Source organism: Salmo salar, chromosome ssa08 (genome assembly GCF_905237065.1).
Source record: "Salmo salar chromosome ssa08, Ssal_v3.1, whole genome shotgun sequence".
Taxonomy (NCBI): Eukaryota; Metazoa; Chordata; class Actinopteri; order Salmoniformes; family Salmonidae; genus Salmo; species Salmo salar.
In genome coordinates, this window is record NC_059449.1 from 19,665,471 (window position 1) to 19,681,690 (window position 16,220).

At 43.8% G+C, this 16,220-nt stretch overlaps 15 non-coding genes across 15 annotated transcripts; all 15 read right to left on the reverse strand.

Moving 5' to 3' along the window:
* Positions 1-225: 225 nt before the first annotated feature.
* Positions 226-297, reverse strand: trnae-cuc (transfer RNA glutamic acid (anticodon CUC)). The gene has a single exon. It is a non-coding gene; the product is annotated as a tRNA-Glu (tRNA).
* A 1,598-nt stretch (positions 298-1,895) lies between these two features.
* On the reverse strand, positions 1,896-1,967 carry trnae-cuc (transfer RNA glutamic acid (anticodon CUC)). Its single transcript has one exon. It is a non-coding gene; the product is annotated as a tRNA-Glu (tRNA).
* A 283-nt stretch (positions 1,968-2,250) lies between these two features.
* On the reverse strand, positions 2,251-2,322 carry trnae-cuc (transfer RNA glutamic acid (anticodon CUC)). Its single transcript has one exon. It is a non-coding gene; the product is annotated as a tRNA-Glu (tRNA).
* Positions 2,323-3,507: 1,185 nt separating this feature from the next.
* Positions 3,508-3,580, reverse strand: trnae-cuc (transfer RNA glutamic acid (anticodon CUC)). The gene has a single exon. It is a non-coding gene; the product is annotated as a tRNA-Glu (tRNA).
* A 283-nt stretch (positions 3,581-3,863) lies between these two features.
* Positions 3,864-3,935, reverse strand: trnae-cuc (transfer RNA glutamic acid (anticodon CUC)). Its single transcript has one exon. It is a non-coding gene; the product is annotated as a tRNA-Glu (tRNA).
* Positions 3,936-5,533: 1,598 nt separating this feature from the next.
* trnae-cuc (transfer RNA glutamic acid (anticodon CUC)) lies at positions 5,534-5,605 on the reverse strand. The gene has a single exon. It is a non-coding gene; the product is annotated as a tRNA-Glu (tRNA).
* A 1,599-nt stretch (positions 5,606-7,204) lies between these two features.
* trnae-cuc (transfer RNA glutamic acid (anticodon CUC)) lies at positions 7,205-7,275 on the reverse strand. Its single transcript has one exon. It is a non-coding gene; the product is annotated as a tRNA-Glu (tRNA).
* A 1,185-nt stretch (positions 7,276-8,460) lies between these two features.
* trnae-cuc (transfer RNA glutamic acid (anticodon CUC)) lies at positions 8,461-8,531 on the reverse strand. The gene has a single exon. It is a non-coding gene; the product is annotated as a tRNA-Glu (tRNA).
* Positions 8,532-10,129: 1,598 nt separating this feature from the next.
* On the reverse strand, positions 10,130-10,201 carry trnae-cuc (transfer RNA glutamic acid (anticodon CUC)). Its single transcript has one exon. It is a non-coding gene; the product is annotated as a tRNA-Glu (tRNA).
* A 1,185-nt stretch (positions 10,202-11,386) lies between these two features.
* Positions 11,387-11,458, reverse strand: trnae-cuc (transfer RNA glutamic acid (anticodon CUC)). The gene has a single exon. It is a non-coding gene; the product is annotated as a tRNA-Glu (tRNA).
* A 283-nt stretch (positions 11,459-11,741) lies between these two features.
* Positions 11,742-11,813, reverse strand: trnae-cuc (transfer RNA glutamic acid (anticodon CUC)). The gene has a single exon. It is a non-coding gene; the product is annotated as a tRNA-Glu (tRNA).
* Positions 11,814-12,586: 773 nt separating this feature from the next.
* On the reverse strand, positions 12,587-12,658 carry trnae-cuc (transfer RNA glutamic acid (anticodon CUC)). Its single transcript has one exon. It is a non-coding gene; the product is annotated as a tRNA-Glu (tRNA).
* A 1,185-nt stretch (positions 12,659-13,843) lies between these two features.
* On the reverse strand, positions 13,844-13,915 carry trnae-cuc (transfer RNA glutamic acid (anticodon CUC)). The gene has a single exon. It is a non-coding gene; the product is annotated as a tRNA-Glu (tRNA).
* A 283-nt stretch (positions 13,916-14,198) lies between these two features.
* On the reverse strand, positions 14,199-14,271 carry trnae-cuc (transfer RNA glutamic acid (anticodon CUC)). Its single transcript has one exon. It is a non-coding gene; the product is annotated as a tRNA-Glu (tRNA).
* Positions 14,272-15,043: 772 nt separating this feature from the next.
* Positions 15,044-15,115, reverse strand: trnae-cuc (transfer RNA glutamic acid (anticodon CUC)). Its single transcript has one exon. It is a non-coding gene; the product is annotated as a tRNA-Glu (tRNA).
* Positions 15,116-16,220: the final 1,105 nt, after the last annotated feature.

Below are 16,220 nucleotides of genomic sequence, written 5' to 3' on the forward strand. Positions count from 1 at the left end.
AAAAAATCATTGTGACAGGTTGCACAAGTAAACAAGTCGCAAAAGACTAGTTCCCTGACCGGGAATAGAACCCCGGCTGCGAGAGCGCCCAAACCTAACCACTAGACCACCAGGAAAGGATACTGCAGGGCAAATCGTTTCACAATTTGAAATGGTACATATGTGCGATAACTGACAAAATTCATTGTGACAGGTTGCACGAGTAAACAAGTCGCAAAAGACTAGTTCCCTGACCGGGAATCGAACCCGGGCCGCGGCGGTGAGAGCGCCGAATCCTAACCACTAGACCACCAGGGAAGGATACTGCAGTGCAAATCGGTTCACAATTTGAAATGGTACAGACAGTTGAAGTCAGAAGTTTACAAACACTTAGGTTGGAGTCATTAAGACTCGTTTGTCAACCACTCCACACATGTCTTGTTAACAAAGTATAGTTTTGGCAAGTCGTTTAGGACTTCTACTGTGTGCATGACACAAGTAATTTTTCCAACAATTGTTTACAGACAGATTATTTCTGTCTGTAAACTGCTTGACATCATGGGAAAATCAAAAGAAATCAGCCAAGTGCAAATCAATCCCAGAACAACAGCAAAGGACCTTGTGAAGATGCTGGAGGAAACAGGTACAAAAGTATCTCTATCCACAGTAAACCAGTCCTATATCGACATAACCTGAAAGGGCGCTCAGCAAGGAAGAAGCTACTGCTCCAAAACCGCCATAAAAAAGCCAGACTACAGTTTGGGGAGAAAGATCGTAGTTTTTGGAGAAATGTCCTCTGGTCTGATGAAACAAAAATAGAACTGTTTGGCCATAATGACCATTGTTATGTTTGGAGGAAATAGGGGGAAGCTTGCAAGTCGGTTAGGACTTCTACTTTGTGCATGACACAAGTCATTTTTCCAACAATTGTTTACAGACAGATTATTTCTGTCTGTAAACTGCTTGACATCATGGGAAAATCAAAAGAAATCAGCCAAGTGCAAATCAATCCCAGAACAACAGCAAAGGACCTTGTGAAGATGCTGGAGGAAACAGGTACAAAAGTATCTCTATCCACAGTAAACCAGTCCTATATCGACATAACCTGAAAGGGCGCTCAGCAAGGAAGAAGCTACTGCTCCAAAACCGCCATAAAAAAGCCAGACTACAGTTTGGGGAGAAAGATCGTAGTTTTTGGAGAAATGTCCTCTGGTCTGATGAAACAAAAATACAACTGTTTGGCCATAATGACCATTGTTATGTTTGGAGGAAATAGGGGGAAGCTTGCAAGTCGGTTAGGACTTCTACTTTGTGCATGACACAAGTCATTTTTCCAACAATTGTTTACAGACAGATTATTTCTGTCTGTAAACTGCTTGACATCATGGGAAAATCAAAAGAAATCAGCCAAGTGCAAATCAATCCCAGAACAACAGCAAAGGACCTTGTGAAGATGCTGGAGGAAACAGGTACAAAAGTATCTCTATCCACAGTAAACCAGTCCTATATCGACATAACCTGAAAGGGCGCTCAGCAAGGAAGAAGCTACTGCTCCAAAACCGCCATAAAAAAGCCAGACTACAGTTTGGGGAGAAAGATCGTAGTTTTTGGAGAAATGTCCTCTGGTCTGATGAAACAAAAATACAACTGTTTGGCCATAATGACCATTGTTATGTTTGGAGGAAATAGGGGGAAGCTTGCATGCCGAAGAACACCATACCAACCGTGAAGCACGGGGGTGGCAGCATGATGTTGTGGGGGTGCTTTGCTGCAGGAGGGACTGGTGCACCACTCGACCACACCAGGGAAGGACACTGCAGGGCAAATTGGTTCGCAATTTGAAGTGGTACAGATGTGCGATAACCTACTAAATTCATTATGACAGGTTGCACAAGTAAACAAAGAGCAAAGACTAGTTCCCTGACCGGGAATCGAACCCGGGCCGCGGCGGTGAGAGCGCCGAATCCTAACCACTAGACCACCAGGGAAGGATACTGCAGTGCAAATCGGTTCACAATTTGAAATGGTACATATGTGCGATAACATAAAAAATCATTGTGACAGGTTGCACAAGTAAACAAGTCGCAAAAGACTAGTTCCCTGACCGGGAATAGAACCCCGGCTGCGAGAGCGCCCAAACCTAACCACTAGACCACCAGGAAAGGATACTGCAGGGCAAATCGTTTCACAATTTGAAATGGTACATATGTGCGATAACTGACAAAATTCATTGTGACAGGTTGCACGAGTAAACAAGTCGCAAAAGACTAGTTCCCTGACCGGGAATCGAACCCGGGCCGCGGCGGTGAGAGCGCCGAATCCTAACCACTAGACCACCAGGGAAGGATACTGCAGTGCAAATCGGTTCACAATTTGAAATGGTACAGACAGTTGAAGTCAGAAGTTTACAAACACTTAGGTTGGAGTCATTAAGACTCGTTTGTCAACCACTCCACACATGTCTTGTTAACAAAGTATAGTTTTGGCAAGTCGTTTAGGACTTCTACTGTGTGCATGACACAAGTAATTTTTCCAACAATTGTTTACAGACAGATTATTTCTGTCTGTAAACTGCTTGACATCATGGGAAAATCAAAAGAAATCAGCCAAGTGCAAATCAATCCCAGAACAACAGCAAAGGACCTTGTGAAGATGCTGGAGGAAACAGGTACAAAAGTATCTCTATCCACAGTAAACCAGTCCTATATCGACATAACCTGAAAGGGCGCTCAGCAAGGAAGAAGCTACTGCTCCAAAACCGCCATAAAAAAGCCAGACTACAGTTTGGGGAGAAAGATCGTAGTTTTTGGAGAAATGTCCTCTGGTCTGATGAAACAAAAATACAACTGTTTGGCCATAATGACCATTGTTATGTTTGGAGGAAATAGGGGGAAGCTTGCAAGTCGGTTAGGACTTCTACTTTGTGCATGACACAAGTCATTTTTCCAACAATTGTTTACAGACAGATTATTTCTGTCTGTAAACTGCTTGACATCATGGGAAAATCAAAAGAAATCAGCCAAGTGCAAATCAATCCCAGAACAACAGCAAAGGACCTTGTGAAGATGCTGGAGGAAACAGGTACAAAAGTATCTCTATCCACAGTAAACCAGTCCTATATCGACATAACCTGAAAGGGCGCTCAGCAAGGAAGAAGCTACTGCTCCAAAACCGCCATAAAAAAGCCAGACTACAGTTTGGGGAGAAAGATCGTAGTTTTTGGAGAAATGTCCTCTGGTCTGATGAAACAAAAATACAACTGTTTGGCCATAATGACCATTGTTATGTTTGGAGGAAATAGGGGGAAGCTTGCATGCCGAAGAACACCATACCAACCGTGAAGCACGGGGGTGGCAGCATGATGTTGTGGGGGTGCTTTGCTGCAGGAGGGACTGGTGCACCACTCGACCACACCAGGGAAGGACACTGCAGGGCAAATTGGTTCGCAATTTGAAGTGGTACAGATGTGCGATAACCTACTAAATTCATTATGACAGGTTGCACAAGTAAACAAAGAGCAAAGACTAGTTCCCTGACCGGGAATCGAACCCGGGCCGCGGGCGGTGAGAGCGCCGAATCCTAACCACTAGACCACCAGGGAAGGATACTGCAGCGCAAATCGGTTCACAATTTGAAATGGTACATATGTGCGATAACATAAAAAATCATTGTGACAGGTTGCACAAGTAAACAAGTCGCAAAAGACTAGTTCCCTGACCGGGAATAGAACCCCGGCTGCGAGAGCGCCCAAACCTAACCACTAGACCACCAGGAAAGGATACTGCAGGGCAAATCGTTTCACAATTTGAAATGGTACATATGTGCGATAACTGACAAAATTCATTGTGACAGGTTGCACGAGTAAACAAGTCGCAAAAGACTAGTTCCCTGACCGGGAATCGAACCCGGGCCGCGGCGGTGAGAGCGCCGAATCCTAACCACTAGACCACCAGGGAAGGATACTGCAGTGCAAATCGGTTCACAATTTGAAATGGTACAGACAGTTGAAGTCAGAAGTTTACAAACACTTAGGTTGGAGTCATTAAGACTCGTTTGTCAACCACTCCACACATGTCTTGTTAACAAAGTATAGTTTTGGCAAGTCGTTTAGGACTTCTACTGTGTGCATGACACAAGTAATTTTTCCAACAATTGTTTACAGACAGATTATTTCTGTCTGTAAACTGCTTGACATCATGGGAAAATCAAAAGAAATCAGCCAAGTGCAAATCAATCCCAGAACAACAGCAAAGGACCTTGTGAAGATGCTGGAGGAAACAGGTACAAAAGTATCTCTATCCACAGTAAACCAGTCCTATATCGACATAACCTGAAAGGGCGCTCAGCAAGGAAGAAGCTACTGCTCCAAAACCGCCATAAAAAAGCCAGACTACAGTTTGGGGAGAAAGATCGTAGTTTTTGGAGAAATGTCCTCTGGTCTGATGAAACAAAAATACAACTGTTTGGCCATAATGACCATTGTTATGTTTGGAGGAAATAGGGGGAAGCTTGCAAGTCGGTTAGGACTTCTACTTTGTGCATGACACAAGTCATTTTTCCAACAATTGTTTACAGACAGATTATTTCTGTCTGTAAACTGCTTGACATCATGGGAAAATCAAAAGAAATCAGCCAAGTGCAAATCAATCCCAGAACAACAGCAAAGGACCTTGTGAAGATGCTGGAGGAAACAGGTACAAAAGTATCTCTATCCACAGTAAACCAGTCCTATATCGACATAACCTGAAAGGGCGCTCAGCAAGGAAGAAGCTACTGCTCCAAAACCGCCATAAAAAAGCCAGACTACAGTTTGGGGAGAAAGATCGTAGTTTTTGGAGAAATGTCCTCTGGTCTGATGAAACAAAAATACAACTGTTTGGCCATAATGACCATTGTTATGTTTGGAGGAAATAGGGGGAAGCTTGCAAGTCGGTTAGGACTTCTACTTTGTGCATGACACAAGTCATTTTTCCAACAATTGTTTACAGACAGATTATTTCTGTCTGTAAACTGCTTGACATCATGGGAAAATCAAAAGAAATCAGCCAAGTGCAAATCAATCCCAGAACAACAGCAAAGGACCTTGTGAAGATGCTGGAGGAAACAGGTACAAAAGTATCTCTATCCACAGTAAACCAGTCCTATATCGACATAACCTGAAAGGGCGCTCAGCAAGGAAGAAGCTACTGCTCCAAAACCGCCATAAAAAAGCCAGACTACAGTTTGGGGAGAAAGATCGTAGTTTTTGGAGAAATGTCCTCTGGTCTGATGAAACAAAAATACAACTGTTTGGCCATAATGACCATTGTTATGTTTGGAGGAAATAGGGGGAAGCTTGCATGCCGAAGAACACCATACCAACCGTGAAGCACGGGGGTGGCAGCATGATGTTGTGGGGGTGCTTTGCTGCAGGAGGGACTGGTGCACCACTCGACCACACCAGGGAAGGACACTGCAGGGCAAATTGGTTCGCAATTTGAAGTGGTACAGATGTGCGATAACCTACTAAATTCATTATGACAGGTTGCACAAGTAAACAAAGAGCAAAGACTAGTTCCCTGACCGGGAATCGAACCCGGGCGCTGGCGGTGAGAGCGCCGAATCCTAACCACTAGACCACCAGGGAAGGATACTGCAGTGCAAATCGGTTCACAATTTGAAATGGTACAGACAGTTGAAGTCAGAAGTTTACAAACACTTAGGTTGGAGTCATTAAGACTCGTTTGTCAACCACTCCACACATGTCTTGTTAACAAAGTATAGTTTTGGCAAGTCGTTTAGGACTTCTACTGTGTGCATGACACAAGTCATTTTTCCAACAATTGTTTACAGACAGATTATTTCTGTCTGTAAACTGCTTGACATCATGGGAAAATCAAAAGAAATCAGCCAAGTGCAAATCAATCCCAGAACAACAGCAAAGGACCTTGTGAAGATGCTGGAGGAAACAGGTACAAAAGTATCTCTATCCACAGTAAACCAGTCCTATATCGACATAACCTGAAAGGGCGCTCAGCAAGGAAGAAGCTACTGCTCCAAAACCGCCATAAAAAAGCCAGACTACAGTTTGGGGAGAAAGATCGTAGTTTTTGGAGAAATGTCCTCTGGTCTGATGAAACAAAAATACAACTGTTTGGCCATAATGACCATTGTTATGTTTGGAGGAAATAGGGGGAAGCTTGCAAGTCGGTTAGGACTTCTACTTTGTGCATGACACAAGTCATTTTTCCAACAATTGTTTACAGACAGATTATTTCTGTCTGTAAACTGCTTGACATCATGGGAAAATCAAAAGAAATCAGCCAAGTGCAAATCAATCCCAGAACAACAGCAAAGGACCTTGTGAAGATGCTGGAGGAAACAGGTACAAAAGTATCTCTATCCACAGTAAACCAGTCCTATATCGACATAACCTGAAAGGGCGCTCAGCAAGGAAGAAGCTACTGCTCCAAAACCGCCATAAAAAAGCCAGACTACAGTTTGGGGAGAAAGATCGTAGTTTTTGGAGAAATGTCCTCTGGTCTGATGAAACAAAAATACAACTGTTTGGCCATAATGACCATTGTTATGTTTGGAGGAAATAGGGGGAAGCTTGCAAGTCGGTTAGGACTTCTACTTTGTGCATGACACAAGTCATTTTTCCAACAATTGTTTACAGACAGATTATTTCTGTCTGTAAACTGCTTGACATCATGGGAAAATCAAAAGAAATCAGCCAAGTGCAAATCAATCCCAGAACAACAGCAAAGGACCTTGTGAAGATGCTGGAGGAAACAGGTACAAAAGTATCTCTATCCACAGTAAACCAGTCCTATATCGACATAACCTGAAAGGGCGCTCAGCAAGGAAGAAGCTACTGCTCCAAAACCGCCATAAAAAAGCCAGACTACAGTTTGGGGAGAAAGATCGTAGTTTTTGGAGAAATGTCCTCTGGTCTGATGAAACAAAAATACAACAGTTTGGCCATAATGACCATTGTTATGTTTGGAGGAAATAGGGGGAAGCTTGCATGCCGAAGAACACCATACCAACCGTGAAGCACGGGGGTGGCAGCATGATGTTGTGGGGGTGCTTTGCTGCAGGAGGGACTGGTGCACCACTCGACCACACCAGGGAAGGACACTGCAGGGCAAATTGGTTCACAATTTGAAATGGTACATATGTGCGATAACATAAAAAAATCATTGTGACAGGTTGCACAAGTAAACAAAGTAGCAAAGACTAGTTCCCTGACCGGGAATCGAACCCGGGCATGGCGGTGAGAGCGCCGAATCCTAACCACTAGACCACCAGGGAAGGATACTGCAGTGCAAATCGGTTCACAATTTGAAATGGTACAGACAGTTGAAGTCAGAAGTTTACAAACACTTAGGTTGGAGTCATTAAGACTCGTTTGTCAACCACTCCACACATGTCTTGTTAACAAAGTATAGTTTTGGCAAGTCGTTTAGGACTTCTACTGTGTGCATGACACAAGTCATTTTTCCAACAATTGTTTACAGACAGATTATTTCTGTCTGTAAACTGCTTGACATCATGGGAAAATCAAAAGAAATCAGCCAAGTGCAAATCAATCCCAGAACAACAGCAAAGGACCTTGTGAAGATGCTGGAGGAAACAGGTACAAAAGTATCTCTATCCACAGTAAACCAGTCCTATATCGACATAACCTGAAAGGGCGCTCAGCAAGGAAGAAGCTACTGCTCCAAAACCGCCATAAAAAAGCCAGACTACAGTTTGGGGAGAAAGATCGTAGTTTTTGGAGAAATGTCCTCTGGTCTGATGAAACAAAAATACAACTGTTTGGCCATAATGACCATTGTTATGTTTGGAGGAAATAGGGGGAAGCTTGCAAGTCGGTTAGGACTTCTACTTTGTGCATGACACAAGTCATTTTTCCAACAATTGTTTACAGACAGATTATTTCTGTCTGTAAACTGCTTGACATCATGGGAAAATCAAAAGAAATCAGCCAAGTGCAAATCAATCCCAGAACAACAGCAAAGGACCTTGTGAAGATGCTGGAGGAAACAGGTACAAAAGTATCTCTATCCACAGTAAACCAGTCCTATATCGACATAACCTGAAAGGGCGCTCAGCAAGGAAGAAGCTACTGCTCCAAAACCGCCATAAAAAAGCCAGACTACAGTTTGGGGAGAAAGATCGTAGTTTTTGGAGAAATGTCCTCTGGTCTGATGAAACAAAAATACAACTGTTTGGCCATAATGACCATTGTTATGTTTGGAGGAAATAGGGGGAAGCTTGCATGCCGAAGAACACCATACCAACCGTGAAGCACGGGGGTGGCAGCATGATGTTGTGGGGGTGCTTTGCTGCAGGAGGGACTGGTGCACCACTCGACCACACCAGGGAAGGACACTGCAGGGCAAATTGGTTCGCAATTTGAAGTGGTACAGATGTGCGATAACCTACTAAATTCATTATGACAGGTTGCACAAGTAAACAAAGAGCAAATACTAGTTCACTGACCGGGAATCGAACCCGGCCGCGGCGGTGAGAGCGCCGAATCCTAACCACTAGACCACCAGGGAAGGATACTGCAGTGCAAATCGGTTCACAATTTGAAATGGTACAGACAGTTGAAGTCAGAAGTTTACAAACACTTAGGTTGGAGTCATTAAGACTCGTTTGTCAACCACTCCACACATGTCTTGTTAACAAAGTATAGTTTTGGCAAGTCGTTTAGGACTTCTACTGTGTGCATGACACAAGTAATTTTTCCAACAATTGTTTACAGACAGATTATTTCTGTCTGTAAACTGCTTGACATCATGGGAAAATCAAAAGAAATCAGCCAAGTGCAAATCAATCCCAGAACAACAGCAAAGGACCTTGTGAAGATGCTGGAGGAAACAGGTACAAAAGTATCTCTATCCACAGTAAACCAGTCCTATATCGACATAACCTGAAAGGGCGCTCAGCAAGGAAGAAGCTACTGCTCCAAAACCGCCATAAAAAAGCCAGACTACAGTTTGGGGAGAAAGATCGTAGTTTTTGGAGAAATGTCCTCTGGTCTGATGAAACAAAAATACAACTGTTTGGCCATAATGACCATTGTTATGTTTGGAGGAAATAGGGGGAAGCTTGCAAGTCGGTTAGGACTTCTACTTTGTGCATGACACAAGTCATTTTTCCAACAATTGTTTACAGACAGATTATTTCTGTCTGTAAACTGCTTGACATCATGGGAAAATCAAAAGAAATCAGCCAAGTGCAAATCAATCCCAGAACAACAGCAAAGGACCTTGTGAAGATGCTGGAGGAAACAGGTACAAAAGTATCTCTATCCACAGTAAACCAGTCCTATATCGACATAACCTGAAAGGGCGCTCAGCAAGGAAGAAGCTACTGCTCCAAAACCGCCATAAAAAAGCCAGACTACAGTTTGGGGAGAAAGATCGTAGTTTTTGGAGAAATGTCCTCTGGTCTGATGAAACAAAAATACAACTGTTTGGCCATAATGACCATTGTTATGTTTGGAGGAAATAGGGGGAAGCTTGCAAGTCGGTTAGGACTTCTACTTTGTGCATGACACAAGTCATTTTTCCAACAATTGTTTACAGACAGATTATTTCTGTCTGTAAACTGCTTGACATCATGGGAAAATCAAAAGAAATCAGCCAAGTGCAAATCAATCCCAGAACAACAGCAAAGGACCTTGTGAAGATGCTGGAGGAAACAGGTACAAAAGTATCTCTATCCACAGTAAACCAGTCCTATATCGACATAACCTGAAAGGGCGCTCAGCAAGGAAGAAGCTACTGCTCCAAAACCGCCATAAAAAAGCCAGACTACAGTTTGGGGAGAAAGATCGTAGTTTTTGGAGAAATGTCCTCTGGTCTGATGAAACAAAAATACAACTGTTTGGCCATAATGACCATTGTTATGTTTGGAGGAAATAGGGGGAAGCTTGCATGCCGAAGAACACCATACCAACCGTGAAGCACGGGGGTGGCAGCATGATGTTGTGGGGGTGCTTTGCTGCAGGAGGGACTGGTGCACCACTCGACCACACCAGGGAAGGACACTGCAGGGCAAATTGTTTCACAATTTGAAGTGGTACATATGTGCGATAACCTACTAAATTCATTATGACAGGTTGCACAAGTAAACAAATAGCAAAGACTAGTTCCCTGACCGGGAATCGAACCCGGGCCGCGGCGGTGAGAGCGCCGAATCCTAACCACTAGACCACCAGGGAAGGATACTGCAGTGCAAATCGGTTCACAATTTGAAATGGTACAGACAGTTGAAGTCAGAAGTTTACAAACACTTAGGTTGGAGTCATTAAGACTCGTTTGTCAACCACTCCACACATGTCTTGTTAACAAAGTATAGTTTTGGCAAGTCGTTTAGGACTTCTACTGTGTGCATGACACAAGTAATTTTTCCAACAATTGTTTACAGACAGATTATTTCTGTCTGTAAACTGCTTGACATCATGGGAAAATCAAAAGAAATCAGCCAAGTGCAAATCAATCCCAGAACAACAGCAAAGGACCTTGTGAAGATGCTGGAGGAAACAGGTACAAAAGTATCTCTATCCACAGTAAACCAGTCCTATATCGACATAACCTGAAAGGGCGCTCAGCAAGGAAGAAGCTACTGCTCCAAAACCGCCATAAAAAAGCCAGACTACAGTTTGGGGAGAAAGATCGTAGTTTTTGGAGAAATGTCCTCTGGTCTGATGAAACAAAAATACAACTGTTTGGCCATAATGACCATTGTTATGTTTGGAGGAAATAGGGGGAAGCTTGCAAGTCGGTTAGGACTTCTACTTTGTGCATGACACAAGTCATTTTTCCAACAATTGTTTACAGACAGATTATTTCTGTCTGTAAACTGCTTGACATCATGGGAAAATCAAAAGAAATCAGCCAAGTGCAAATCAATCCCAGAACAACAGCAAAGGACCTTGTGAAGATGCTGGAGGAAACAGGTACAAAAGTATCTCTATCCACAGTAAACCAGTCCTATATCGACATAACCTGAAAGGGCGCTCAGCAAGGAAGAAGCTACTGCTCCAAAACCGCCATAAAAAAGCCAGACTACAGTTTGGGGAGAAAGATCGTAGTTTTTGGAGAAATGTCCTCTGGTCTGATGAAACAAAAATACAACTGTTTGGCCATAATGACCATTGTTATGTTTGGAGGAAATAGGGGGAAGCTTGCATGCCGAAGAACACCATACCAACCGTGAAGCACGGGGGTGGCAGCATGATGTTGTGGGGGTGCTTTGCTGCAGGAGGGACTGGTGCACCACTCGACCACACCAGGGAAGGACACTGCAGGGCAAATTGGTTCGCAATTTGAAGTGGTACAGATGTGCGATAACCTACTAAATTCATTATGACAGGTTGCACAAGTAAACAAAGAGCAAAGACTAGTTCCCTGACCGGGAATCGAACCCGGGCCGCGGCGGTGAGAGCGCCGAATCCTAACCACTAGACCACCAGGGAAGGATACTGCAGCGCAAATCGGTTCACAATTTGAAATGGTACATATGTGCGATAACATAAAAAAATCATTGTGACAGGTTGCACAAGTAAACAAGTCGCAAAAGACTAGTTCCCTGACCGGGAATAGAACCCCGGCTGCGAGAGCGCCCAAACCTAACCACTAGACCACCAGGAAAGGATACTGCAGGGCAAATCGTTTCACAATTTGAAATGGTACATATGTGCGATAACTGACAAAATTCATTGTGACAGGTTGCACGAGTAAACAAGTCGCAAAGACTAGTTCCCTGACCGGGAATCGAACCCGGGCCGCGGCGGTGAGAGCGCCGAATCCTAACCACTAGACCACCAGGGAAGGATACTGCAGTGCAAATCGGTTCACAATTTGAAATGGTACAGACAGTTGAAGTCAGAAGTTTACAAACACTTAGGTTGGAGTCATTAAGACTCGTTTGTCAACCACTCCACACATGTCTTGTTAACAAAGTATAGTTTTGGCAAGTCGTTTAGGACTTCTACTGTGTGCATGACACAAGTAATTTTTCCAACAATTGTTTACAGACAGATTATTTCTGTCTGTAAACTGCTTGACATCATGGGAAAATCAAAAGAAATCAGCCAAGTGCAAATCAATCCCAGAACAACAGCAAAGGACCTTGTGAAGATGCTGGAGGAAACAGGTACAAAAGTATCTCTATCCACAGTAAACCAGTCCTATATCGACATAACCTGAAAGGGCGCTCAGCAAGGAAGAAGCTACTGCTCCAAAACCGCCATAAAAAAGCCAGACTACAGTTTGGGGAGAAAGATCGTAGTTTTTGGAGAAATGTCCTCTGGTCTGATGAAACAAAAATAGAACTGTTTGGCCATAATGACCATTGTTATGTTTGGAGGAAATAGGGGGAAGCTTGCATGCCGAAGAACACCATACCAACCGTGAAGCACGGGGGTGGCAGCATGATGTTGTGGGGGTGCTTTGCTGCAGGAGGGACTGGTGCACCACTCGACCACACCAGGGAAGGACACTGCAGGGCAAATTGGTTCGCAATTTGAAGTGGTACAGATGTGCGATAACCTACTAAATTCATTATGACAGGTTGCACAAGTAAACAAGTCGCAAAAGACTAGTTCCCTGACCGGGAATCGAACCCGGGCCGCGGCGGTGAGAGCGCCGAATCCTAACCACTAGACCACCAGGGAAGGATACTTCAGTGCAAATCGGTTCACAATTTGAAATGGTACAGACAGTTGAAGTCAGAAGTTTACAAACACTTAGGTTGGAGTCATTAAGACTCGTTTGTCAACCACTCCACACATGTCTTGTTAACAAAGTATAGTTTTGGCAAGTCGTTTAGGACTTCTACTTTGTGCATGACACAAGTCATTTTTCCAACAATTGTTTACAGACAGATTATTTCTGTCTGTAAACTGCTTGACATCATGGGAAAATCAAAAGAAATCAGCCAAGTGCAAATCAATCCCAGAACAACAGCAAAGGACCTTGTGAAGATGCTGGAGGAAACAGGTACAAAAGTATCTCTATCCACAGTAAACCAGTCCTATATCGACATAACCTGAAAGGGCGCTCAGCAAGGAAGAAGCTACTGCTCCAAAACCGCCATAAAAAAGCCAGACTACAGTTTGGGGAGAAAGATCGTAGTTTTTGGAGAAATGTCCTCTGGTCTGATGAAACAAAAATACAACTGTTTGGCCATAATGACCATTGTTATGTTTGGAGGAAATAGGGGGAAGCTTGCAAGTCGGTTAGGACTTCTACTTTGTGCATGACACAAGTCATTTTTCCAACAATTGTTTACAGACAGATTATTTCTGTCTGTAAACTGCTTGACATCATGGGAAAATCAAAAGAAATCAGCCAAGTGCAAATCAATCCCAGAACAACAGCAAAGGACCTTGTGAAGATGCTGGAGGAAACAGGTACAAAAGTATCTCTATCCACAGTAAACCAGTCCTATATCGACATAACCTGAAAGGGCGCTCAGCAAGGAAGAAGCTACTGCTCCAAAACCGCCATAAAAAAGCCAGACTACAGTTTGGGGAGAAAGATCGTAGTTTTTGGAGAAATGTCCTCTGGTCTGATGAAACAAAAATACAACTGTTTGGCCATAATGACCATTGTTATGTTTGGAGGAAATAGGGGGAAGCTTGCATGCCGAAGAACACCATACCAACCGTGAAGCACGGGGGTGGCAGCATGATGTTGTGGGGGTGCTTTGCTGCAGGAGGGACTGGTGCACCACTCGACCACACCAGGGAAGGACACTGCAGGGCAAATTGGTTCGCAATTTGAAGTGGTACAGATGTGCGATAACCTACTAAATTCATTATGACAGGTTGCACAAGTAAACAAAGAGCAAAGACTAGTTCCCTGACCGGGAATCGAACCCGGGCCGCGGCGGTGAGAGCGCCGAATCCTAACCACTAGACCACCAGGGAAGGATACTGCAGCGCAAATCGGTTCACAATTTGAAATGGTACATATGTGCGATAACATAAAAAATCATTGTGACAGGTTGCACAAGTAAACAAGTCGCAAAAGACTAGTTCCCTGACCGGGAATAGAACCCCGGCTGCGAGAGCGCCCAAACCTAACCACTAGACCACCAGGAAAGGATACTGCAGGGCAAATCGTTTCACAATTTGAAATGGTACATATGTGCGATAACTGACAAAATTCATTGTGACAGGTTGCACGAGTAAACAAGTCGCAAAAGACTAGTTCCCTGACCGGGAATCGAACCCGGGCCGCGGCGGTGAGAGCGCCCGAATCCTAACCACTAGACCACCAGGGAAGGATACTGCAGTGCAAATCGGTTCACAATTTGAAATGGTACAGACAGTTGAAGTCAGAAGTTTACAAACACTTAGGTTGGAGTCATTAAGACTCGTTTGTCAACCACTCCACACATGTCTTGTTAACAAAGTATAGTTTTGGCAAGTCGTTTAGGACTTCTACTGTGTGCATGACACAAGTAATTTTTCCAACAATTGTTTACAGACAGATTATTTCTGTCTGTAAACTGCTTGACATCATGGGAAAATCAAAAGAAATCAGCCAAGTGCAAATCAATCCCAGAACAACAGCAAAGGACCTTGTGAAGATGCTGGAGGAAACAGGTACAAAAGTATCTCTATCCACAGTAAACCAGTCCTATATCGACATAACCTGAAAGGGCGCTCAGCAAGGAAGAAGCTACTGCTCCAAAACCGCCATAAAAAAGCCAGACTACAGTTTGGGGAGAAAGATCGTAGTTTTTGGAGAAATGTCCTCTGGTCTGATGAAACAAAAATACAACTGTTTGGCCATAATGACCATTGTTATGTTTGGAGGAAATAGGGGGAAGCTTGCATGCCGAAGAACACCATACCAACCGTGAAGCACGGGGGTGGCAGCATGATGTTGTGGGGGTGCTTTGCTGCAGGAGGGACTGGTGCACCACTCGACCACACCAGGGAAGGACACTGCAGGGCAAATTGGTTCGCAATTTGAAGTGGTACAGATGTGCGATAACCTACTAAATTCATTATGACAGGTTGCACAAGTAAACAAAGAGCAAAGACTAGTTCCCTGACCGGGAATCGAACCCGGGCCGCGGCGGTGAGAGCGCCGAATCCTAACCACTAGACCACCAGGGAAGGATACTGCAGCGCAAATCGGTTCACAATTTGAAATGGTACAGACAGTTGAAGTCAGAAGTTTACAAACACTTAGGTTGGAGTCATTAAGACTCGTTTGTCAACCACTCCACACATGTCTTGTTAACAAAGTATAGTTTTGGCAGTCGTTTAGGACTTCTACTTTGTGCATGACACAAGTAATTTTTCCAACAATTGTTTACAGACAGATTATTTCTGTCTGTAAACTGCTTGACATCATGGGAAAATCAAAAGAAATCAGCCAAGTGCAAATCAATCCCAGAACAACAGCAAAGGACCTTGTGAAGATGCTGGAGGAAACAGGTACAAAAGTATCTCTATCCACAGTAAACCAGTCCTATATCGACATAACCTGAAAGGGCGCTCAGCAAGGAAGAAGCTACTGCTCCAAAACCGCCATAAAAAAGCCAGACTACAGTTTGGGGAGAAAGATCGTAGTTTTTGGAGAAATGTCCTCTGGTCTGATGAAACAAAAATACAACTGTTTGGCCATAATGACCATTGTTATGTTTGGAGGAAATAGGGGGAAGCTTGCAAGTCGGTTAGGACTTCTACTTTGTGCATGACACAAGTCATTTTTCCAACAATTGTTTACAGACAGATTATTTCTGTCTGTAAACTGCTTGACATCATGGGAAAATCAAAAGAAATCAGCCAAGTGCAAATCAATCCCAGAACAACAGCAAAGGACCTTGTGAAGATGCTGGAGGAAACAGGTACAAAAGTATCTCTATCCACAGTAAACCAGTCCTATATCGACATAACCTGAAAGGGCGCTCAGCAAGGAAGAAGCTACTGCTCCAAAACCGCCATAAAAAAGCCAGACTACAGTTTGGGGAGAAAGATCGTAGTTTTTGGAGAAATGTCCTCTGGTCTGATGAAACAAAAATACAACTGTTTGGCCATAATGACCATTGTTATGTTTGGAGGAAATAGGGGGAAGCTTGCATGCCGAAGAACACCATACCAACCGTGAAGCACGGGGGTGGCAGCATGATGTTGTGGGGGTGCTTTGCTGCAGGAGGGACTGGTGCACCACTCGACCACACCAGGGAAGGACACTGCAGGGCAAATTGGTTTGCAA